This window comes from Phalacrocorax carbo, chromosome 6 (genome assembly GCF_963921805.1).
Source record: "Phalacrocorax carbo chromosome 6, bPhaCar2.1, whole genome shotgun sequence".
NCBI lineage: Eukaryota > Metazoa > Chordata > Aves > Suliformes > Phalacrocoracidae > Phalacrocorax > Phalacrocorax carbo.
Window position 1 is genome coordinate 56,351,160 of NC_087518.1, and position 10,801 is coordinate 56,361,960.

Here is a 10,801-nt window from a genome sequence, read left to right on the forward strand (position 1 = left end):
ATCAGTGCCTACTCCCTAAACGCATCCCGTTCCCCCCACTTCCTTGTCAAGCACCAGAAACCTACTGTCACTCTCACCCCTTCTCCAAACACCTCTCTCCTACCTCCACCCTCACACTCCAGCATGACTGATGCCCTTGCCAAGCCAAAGTTACCCGTTTACTCCACTCAGTACTCCACTGACCATTGATTTCTATGAGTGGATTGCCTTGCCTTCTCCACCCACTGGGACACATTTCTCCTGCTTTCAGCCTGTGCCAGATGCACCTCCACCAGAAGGATTTGTCAGACTATGAGTTTATATTCTTACATCCGTATCTCCTTAGGATAATTGAGAGAATAAGTAACAGAATTTGGAAAGTTCCCAAATAAAAAAATCACTTCCTCACAGAATCAGAATGTAGACTAGTCTGCTTCCAACTGTTGCCATAAGGCAAATGGCTACACTCCAAATGTCTAATGTTTTTTATTTTACATATTTTCCTGGTTTCAGCTGGGATAGAGTTAATTTTCTTCATAGTAGCTAGTATGGGGCTACGTTTTGGATTTGTGCTAAAAACAGACTTGATAATGTGGAGATGTTTTAGTGGTTGCTAAGCAGTGCTTACACTAGTCAAGGACTTTTTCAGCTCCCCATGCTCTGTCAGGGGCACAACAAGCTGGGACGGGACACAGCCGGGACAGCTGACCCCGACTGACCCAAGGGATATCCCACACCATATGACATCATGCTCAGCATATAGGGCTGGGGGAAGAAGAAGGAAGGGGGAGACATTTGGAGTGATGGCGTTTGTCTTCCCAAGTCACCATTACATGTGACAGAGCCCTGCTTTCCTAGTGGTGGCTGAACACCTGCCTGCCCACAGGAAGGAGTGAATGAATGCTTTGTTTTGCTTTGTTTGTGTGCATGGCTTTTGCTTTACCTATTAAACTGTCTTTATCTTAACCAATGAGTTTTCTCAATTTTACTCTTTCAATTCTCTCCCCTATCCCACCAGGGGGGAGTGAGCGAGTGGCTGCATGGGGCTTAGTTGCTAAACCATGACATAGATAAAAAATATTCAGATGTATTGTTTTATTACAGGCTTACATTTCCCGGCAGAGCTCAACTTGTGTAACACAGTGCAGGTCTCTCTAGTTTTTCTTGGTTATATAACCAAAACTAAATTCTTGAATTGAATTCTAGTGAAAACAGCATCCTGGAAGAATAAACATCATGTTTCATTTATCCCAGCCCACCTCTGTAAGCAGAAAAGAACAAACCAGAATTTTTCCGTAGTTTCAGTATACCATTTCTACGTCCAGTACTCTCACTACCCATTTTCTGAATTATCACCTACTTCCCATCAGTAGCTAGGAAGTGTGTTTTGAAATATCTCCTTTGAATCTTGTTAGCAAAGTATACAGAATGAAAAGTCAAGCTTATAGAATGAACTTGCCTCAGTAGCATGAGGAGGAAGCACCTTTTCCTGAAGATCAGAGTCCAATAAGGGGGCAGTACAGTTATGTACAGGTGAAGATGAGGATGACTGTGATGATGACAACATTTTGTTCTAATGCTGTATAACGACAGAGTATAGGTTAACACATATTGATGTTCTGTGAATCAGTAACTGAAACATTCTAAGCATCTCAGGTCATTCCCACAATGGTAAACACAGTATATTTGTATATATAGAGAGTAAACCCCAGTCTCACCAGAGATTTACCCCACTTAGTGCAACTGAAATCTTGCACGCACATTCATACCTTGTGACCACCGAAGCAGCGCTGAAGTTGCGCATTTGGTGCACAGAAATCAAACCCCTCAACAGCAGAAAACTGCACATGCACAAAGGGCGGGGTGAAGCTTGCAGCTGCAATCGCCCACTTCTGCGCTCCCCAGCCGAGGGTGAGGAGCAGGGCCGCAGGCCACCCCCATGCCCTGCCTCAGGCCCCGTCTTCTGTCCCCTCGCTCCTGCCCCTGAGGGACCCTGCGGGGCTGCGCCCCCCCCTCAGCACCCCTCCACGGGGCAGGACCCCCCTCAGCACCCCCTCCCTGGGGCAGTGTCCCCCCCCAGCACCACTCCCAGGGGCATTGACCCCCTCAGCACCCCGTCCCCGGGGCAGGACCCCCCTCAGCACCCCCTCCCTGGGGCAGTGCCCACCCCAACACCGCCTCCCCGGAGCACTGCCCGCCTCAGCACGCCGTCCCCGGAGCACTGTTCCCCCTCAGCACTCCCTCCTCGTGGCCGGGCCCCCTCCCCGGCCGCCCCCTCACCGCTGCCGCTGGCCGCCGCTAGCTGTTGCCGGGACAACCAGCCGCCGCCGCGGCCTGCTTCTCCCGTGGCGGCGGGAGGCGACGGCGCCTCCCCACAGCCCGCCCCGGCCCCGCGTCCCTGAGCCACCCTGGCCCGCGGTGCAGCGGGTGCGGACGCTCCCAGTCGGGATCCCCCGGGAGGGACCCCCACGGTCTGGAACCTCTGGTCGGGGCCGGTGCGGCCCGCGGAGGGCGGGGGAGACGGGCCATGGAGGCAGCTGTGCGCGACATCCCGGCCCCCGCGGAGCCGGGTGGGCCCGGGCCCTCCGCGGGCCTGGGGGAGCAGCATCGCCGTCGTCGCCGAAGGGAAGCGGTTCCTGCGGCTGGGGTCCCAAGGCGCTACGAGCAGCGGCCGGCTCCGTCACCACCCGACACTCCTGCAGCGCACCCAGGAGCTTGTTTCCACAGGAGGATGGGCAAGAAACTTGCAGAGCTCTGGGGAGCTTTGGATCCTCTATTTGTTTTCTCTCTGGGTGTTTCCGTTAATATATTTTTTCTGGGGTTAAACAATAAGTATTCACGTAACCTGACTGTACGTGAAGCTTTTTTGCCCATGTGTTGTACAAAAGCCACATATTTTTAAATAAACATGTTCTGACAAAAAATAAGCCAATTACTCTTGCATCACATGACATGAGAAAGCACCAGTGACATCTGAGGTGGCACTTCATAGAATATCCAAGGCATCAAACAGATGTATGGAAAGATCACTTTCAGATAATGAAGTGTGCGAAACATCATGATCATGTGATATGAATATGATCATACGTATAGATACATACGGACATATATACAGGTCATCAGAACATGGATTCACCAAGGGAAGATCCTGCTTGACCAACCTGATAGCCTTCTATGATGTCACGACTGGCTGGGTAGATGAAGGGACAGCAATGGATGTTGTTTTCATCCTTCAGTGAGGCATTCAATAGTCTCCTGTAACATCCTCATAGACAAGCTAAGGAAGTGTGGGTGAGATGAGTGGCCAGTGAGGTGGGTTGAGAACTGGCTGAACGGCAGAGCTCAGAGGGTCGTGATCAATGGGGCAGAGTCTGGATGGAGGCCCGTGACTAGCGGTGTTCCCCAGGGGTCTGTGCTGGGTCCTGTCCTGTTCAACACATTCATCAATGACCTGGACGAAGGGATAGAGTGCACCCTCTGCAAGTTCACTGATCATACAAAATTGGGAGGAGTGGCTGGTACACCAGAAGGCTGTGCTGCCATTCAGTGCAGGACAGGCTGGAGAGCTGGGCCCAGGGGAACCTGATGAAAATCAACAAAAGCAAGTGCAGGGTCCTGCGCCAGGGGAGGAACAGCCCCATGCACCAGTACAGGCTGGGGGCTGACCTGCTGGAAAGCGGCTCTGTTGACAAGGACCTGGGAGTGCTGGTGGACAGCAAGTTGCCCATGAGCCAGCAACGTACCCTTCTGGCCAAGGAGGCCAACAGTGTCCTGGGGTGGTGCATGAAAAGGAGTGTGCCCCGCAGGTCGAGGGAGGTTATCGTCCCCATCTACTCTGCCCTAGTGAGACCACATTTGGAGTACTGTGCCCAGTTCTGGGCCCCCCAGTTCAAGAAGGACAGGGAACTGCTTGAGCAAGTCCAGTGGAGAGCTACCAAGATGATCAGGGGCTGGAGCATCTCCCCTGTGAGGAAAGGCTGAGAGACTTGGGTTAGTTCAGCGTGGACAAGAGAAGACTGAGGGAGGTTCTTATCAATACTTATAAATATCTAAAGAGTGGGTGTCAAGAGGATGGGACTGGACTCTTTTCAGGCTGCCCAGAGAGGCTGTGGGGTCCCTTCCCTGGAGACATTCACACCCCGCCTGGACGCGGCCCTGTGCCCCTGCTCTGGGGGTGCCTGCTCAAGCAGGGGGTGGGACGGGGTGATCTCCAGAGGTCCCTTCCAACCCCTACCATTCTGTGATTCTGTGGTACAGATATGTACATAGATACATACATATGTATGTAGATACATATGCTTATACACAATTATAATCTGCACATAATTTTGCATAGAAAGATGCGTGCTGATAGAAATATTACTTTTTAATAAGCTAAGTAAAGATCAGTGTTGGCAAGTTGCATTTAAAAAAATCTTGGCATTGGGAGAAATAATCAAAATCAAGATAGAACATATCCTTTGGGATCACTTGTAAACATGCCAGTGTGGTTCTATTTTCTTCCCTTGCTGGCAATGGAATTTCAGAAGACAGAGCAGTTATTCCTTTTATACACTTTTTGGAGAATATCATCTAGCTGTGTGTTCACTGTAATAAAAAAAAAAAATTTCTAGTAGAGATGAAACCATTCCATTATCCCTTCTGGAGAAAGTGCCTGTTTGTACCTGAATTACACAGGAGATTTTATCTCTGCATGTGCCAAAGGCCTCATGATTTCTTCCCTATAGGACCCACAGCCTTGAATTTTGAATTAACTATCTCCATCAGACCTTTGCTTTGGCACTGCAGTTTGTGAGCCGTGGCTTTGGTGTCTCATAGTCAGCTCAGACAGAATTAATAATATTAGCTCCCCAGAACTTGCTATATGATTATCTTTAAAAGAAAGCAATAAATTGTTGCAGTTACCTAAAAATGTGGTGATCACTTATATAATAAAGCAACCACTACCCACCGGTGAGGGCTAATTAGCATGACAATTAGCACGGCACTCTGTACCTCATAAACAAAGAATGAATTACAATTTTCAGTCCTCAAAACCGTGTTTTAATCACTGTAGCACAATCCAGAGAACAGAAAATAAAGGAAATATGGCACACAGTTCCACAATGATGTAATTACAAGCCTTACTAAGGGAGGTGCGCTGGAGAGAGGCTTCTTTAGATACCACGGGAACTCTGCTGAGTGTTGGTCACAGCTCATGTCTTTATCTGCTTTGAAGGAATAACTGAACCTTTCATTTCTGTGTCAGAAATGCAAGACTCCAATGCCTTTCTTTGTTCATTGTTTAATGTTGGCAATAGCCTGCTATCACAAAACTCACAAAAGGAGTGGATTTGCTGCAACCCTGTATATACACTGTTCTTTCCCCATCCTGTAATAGCGTAGGTAATACTGACCAGAATTTCTTTCTCCCAGCAATCCTTAGACACTCACTGCCTTACACAGAAATATATATCTGGCAGGGATGGAGTGATAACAACATTTCTTCCCACACACTCTTGTAAAATCGGTATGGTGGGTTTTGCTACATCCCCAGCCAGCTTCTCAAGCAGGTAGACAGGAAAGTTCTTCACTCTGTAGCGCATGGGGCAGCAGGCACTGGGGTGAGCTGCCCCATGGAGTTACGATGCTGTGGCGCTATTGAGTTCCCCGCAGACAATCACCCATTCAAAAAGCCTCATCTCTTTGCACAGGCAACTTAGCAGGAGCAGTAAGTCATCTTCACTGCTCAAAGAGCAACAGTGAGTGTTTCTCCACCCACTTAAGGCATGGAAGAAATATAAGGCAATTCCAAAGTACAGGGAAGTAGCAGGAAGGGCTTTCTTCTGAACAGCACTTTTACATGGCAGCAGGTCTGGGTGTCGTTCATTTGGAGATCGCAAATTCAGTGTTGGTCTTCTTAGGTTTTGGCCAAGGACGTTTGGGAACATCTTACCCCAGATGCAGGTTATAGCAGCTACAGTGATGCACAACATCATGTTACATGTATCGACCTGCCTGGATCAGAATTCCCATTCCCTAATTGTTCACCATTAAGTCCAACTGTACTGGTGCCACTCCTCATTTTCATGTGAGTCACTTCCAGCTAAGTCAGACATCTCAGGTGTTTGCAGGAGACTCTTTAGATCTTCAAAGGGGGCAAAAATAGCTTTAATTTATTTCTCTTTCACTAAGCAGTCCTTAAATCCACTTGCATTCATTCCTCAGTTTAGACTTTCTCCCTGTGCAGTGCAACCTCAGGGGCAAGTATGAGCCCTGCTTGTTCCCCTTCATTAGTATGTGCATCTCCTGTGAAACTGCTTGCTCCAGTTCCTAAATTGCTGCAGTCCCTTTCTTCCCCTGCAAAATGGCCAAAGATCAGGGTGAGGTCCCAGAACTAGGGCAGGTACCACAGGAGTCTGCTCAAGACTTGGGAAATGGGACAGAGACCTTCAGGATGGAGCAAGGGGACACATTACAGAGAGCAGTTCCAAGCAAAAGGGCAGAAACAATTGAGAGCACATTGTATTTTCAAGGTTAAAGTAGCTTAATTTGTATAAATATAGTTTAGTTACAGAAATTCCTTTTCAAGAGCGAGGGGCACACTCGAACATGTAACTTCAATCTTAGACAGACTTTTTGAAGACCTGATTCTTTGTCTGGCCCTGGAAATCCTGCCTTGCAGAGACCCTTTTGTGCATGGGTGGAGCAGACAGCTTAGCGGGACAAAAACAATACCTACAGGAAAATGGGAAGTTCTTTGGAAGTGCTTAATGTGGCCAGCTGGAACTGTGAGTGGAAGTGTGGGTGGATGTAACATGCCATAAGGAATGCCAAGCCATTCTCCCCGTGTAACAGCAGGGATCCCATCCCCAGCTGGTTGTTCATGGTGCTGCTCAGGGAAGGCGCTCTTAGATTTACCAAACCTCTGCTTAAGCCCCAATAGTCTGTGAGCTCCCCATTCCTGGGCACTCTCTGTGGGAGCAGCAGTCCCTATGGCTTTTTTAACTCCAGCTTTTCCATGGCGTAAGGGCAGACCTCACTTGCCCATGGCTAGCACAGCCTGGTCATGCCTTTGCAGAGGCCAGCCCCATGTGGGGCAGTGGTGGGCTCCGGCTCCTGGGATTGTGGCAGTAGTTGGCCGAGGATGGCTATTCAGGAGAGACGGGGCAGACAGGCCCTGACTCGTCCCATGCTGGGAAGCGGTGAGGGAGCTAGGGATCGCTGCCCAGCTGGGGACTGCTCCTGGGCCAGAGCCAGCCGGGAAGGAGGGAGCCCAGCAGGCGCCCGCCCGCCTTGCCCGCCCACACGTGCGGCTCCAGCCCTCCGCACCCCACGCCAGCTCTGCTCGGGCATCCTTCACACTCACGGGCAGGATTTGGTTTTGACACTTTGGTTGTCACTTTGACAGTGAGAAGTCAAAACATGAGTCCTGCAAAAAGATACGGCTCAAAGCCTGTGGCAGGGAATAGAGGGCAATACATCCTTTTACACACATTTATTAGTGTACCCAGTGTACCTTAAATTTTAAAAAGTGATGTGAAAAAGCATCACAGTAAGAACCGGCAAAATCATCATCTATGAACCACCATTAGTAAATACATAAGTAATTATCATCAGTAACACCATCAGTAATAACAGCTGTACCATCCTGTCGGTTATAAATGAACGACGACAGTGCTGGACTGTAAGAAGCTCCAGGCTATATCTATCGTAGTCCATAAATGGAGTCCTTGCAAGCTGTTTAATCATTTTAGAGACCTGATCTGTGACTGGTCTGAACAGACTTGGTCTGAATAGCCTGTCTGGTCTCGGTATCCTTGTTGATACTCAGTTTTATTTCTTCACATGGTTTTACATTTATTACAAGTCAGAAAACTTTGATTATAAATTACAGTGTTTTTCTTTTTCCCTGCTTCTTGCTTTCTTAACCTATCACCCCTCTAAAAACTCCTGGCTGGCAATTGTGCTGAAGACAGCAGTAATACTTGTCTAGGTGGGGTTTCAAAGTCATGAGAGACAGCCAGGCAAGAAATCCGAGGAGAACAAAGGCAGCTTATTGCTACAGAGGCAGAAAAATAAGTAGAGACTAGTTTATAAGAGCTGGTGAGTTAGCCTTGCTTCTCTACATGCCTTCACTTGTAGCTATCAGAGGCTGAGCGAAGGATGAGAGACATGTCCCGAGGTTTGCCTTCCAGTCTATCTGAAGCAGAGGTAGATGCCCTCTGATTTGCAAGTGCCAAGTCACTCCCTGCTCTTCCTCCCTCCTTCAGATGCTTGCTGTTCTCTGCATACATAGTGGCAGCTCCTTCTCGGAAATGTGGCGATGACCTGTACACCCTGCAACGTGAAGCGGGAGGAAAAATGGGGAAATGTATCGATTTCACACTTAGCTTCCTAGTAAGTTATTATTTGATAGAGATCTAAGGCTCACAGGGTAAATCCCCCAAACCATTTTACTTATTTGGTTCGCCCTCAGGTGTTGACAACAAAGGACTGAAGAATACAGAGCATATGTTGTTTAACCCTTTCTTGTATGTTTCCCCACACATCTCGGTAGCATGTACTGCTGCTCAAAACCTGTGTTAAATGTATAAAGGTAGCCTTTTGTTCCTAATCCCTTAGTAGTGCGTCTAATGGAAAATGAAGCAGTGGTTTGTTGAGGTTAGTTCCACTTAAAATGTCAAATGTTAAATTACTCTTTGTTGCATGGTTTACTCTTATGTAAGTGTATATTAAAAAGCATTGCTGTTTTATCATACATTTCTAGAGAAGAAATTCAAGTTCAAACACATAATGGTAAAAGGAGCTAATTTTAAAAGACACAAAAGCCAAGACTTTCAAATGGTTTTATTTAAAGTTAGCTACACTTAGCTGCAAAAGTGAATCACTTGATATTAGAACTGCCTAAGTTCGAGTGTTGCTGGAAAGTTGCTGTTCTGAAAGTCCACCATGTAATTTTGCTGACTAATTTTGCATACAGTGATATCATGGCTGACTATACTTACCATGCATTCGCCCTTCTGTTCTCCCGGCAGGCAGTCTTTGTTCATGAGTGGGCCCCCCTTCGATGGGGGTGTTTGATGAGTATGACAGTGACAGGCATTCTACACAACTGGGCAGAATCAGGTTTCAGTTAAAAGGTAATTCAGCATTTTCTTCCTTCTACAAGCCCCTTGTGGTGGCTTTAGAAACCCGACTGGACTTTTTCTATAAACTTTTGAGGTACCCCTTTTGCTTTTAGTCCTTATTTTATCCCTCATTAAATATCTTTCCCACTTTATGAAGAAATCACGATTTTCTTTGCACTCTTCCTTACACATTTCTGTGGTTGATGGCTTGGCAATGATGTTGGGCGTTGCTTTTTCCTGAACTGACACTGGAGACATAATCCCCTCTGTACTCTGCCACTGGAGACAAAATGGTCCTCGCACAGAAATCCTTCCCCCTGCTCACGGTGTTTGTCTATCATCTAAGCTTTTCCTTCTCATCTCACCTCTCCCTTCTCAGAGTACACGGCAACTTTGGGGCTTTCCTATTAACCTTCTGGGTGGCTCTCTCTTGCTTCAAACTTTTTTTTTAAATATTTGCTACCCCTGCACAACTTCACCCCACATCCTCACCACTGCCGGAGTGCCTGGCTCACTGCCTGGTTTTCCTCTCTGTCCATATCGCCAACGGACCTCGAGAAACAGAGTTTTGTTACGGCGTATTTGACCTGCAACTCACATTACATTCCTGTGTAATCAGGAAGCCATTTAACAGGGATTTTCCAGGGTACAGCAATATTTGGACGTGGTAACTACTGAATTAAATCTGTAACTGTAATATTTTTAGTCAGGCGATAGACTGAAGTGATGGAGAAGCAAACAAATAAATTATTATTTTTGGTGTCACTTTGCAATGTATATTCATATTTTTTTACAAGGATAACTGTTAAATGCGAGCAGAGTGCAGACTACAGTCCAAATGCTGTTAATGTCAGCACTATATTCAGATAAGGTTTTTAAATGGAAATGTATTCTGTTTTATCCTTAGGTGCTCCTCTGATCTTACTGACATCTATATCTGTGAAAAAAAATTCCTGCGCTGAAGGTAAGTGTGCTGTTAATGAGCTAACATGGCTTTTTAAGGAAGGATGCGTGTGTATTCCTGAAATAAATCAAACTACAGGATTGTCAATAATGTATATGCAAAGTTTATCCTCTGTAAGTACAAACACACAAGAACAGATTTCTTTCAATGAAACATGCTGTTATAAAATTTGCTATATCCTTTTAGAAATGTAACATTTATTTCAACTTTTCTGTAAGTAAATCAACTGTAATGCATACTGTTATTAATATAAAATGAAGTTTACCCTCAGCTGATGTCTCAACTATATAAACCAGCAGTGAAGATTTATTTCCGTACCTATTTTTATTTGTTACTCTTCTGTTGCTTAATTCTGATTTTTGTCTATTTGTTCATCATTGTTGGTGGCTGAATTCTGTAATGAGCATCCAATCTGCAGAATCAAATGTGTGACCACAGAAGCACATGGGAAGTAATTAAAAACTGTACAGATTTTGAAAATAATCTATTTAGCTTTATAATGACATAATAGATGATTTTGCTAGGAAATTAGCATTTCCTTGAGTTAAAACACAGTACAAAAAGGCATCAACTTCAGACTGCAGTCTTCTCAAACAGTTTTAACATACCATCAAAACCAGATTGCATATCAGAGGACAATTTCCCCGTTATTCTTATAATCTAGATAAATTAATGTAGAAGGCATAAATAAATACAATCATTTTTGTTTTATGCTAATTTATGTCATTTTTATAGCTAGGTTCTGACA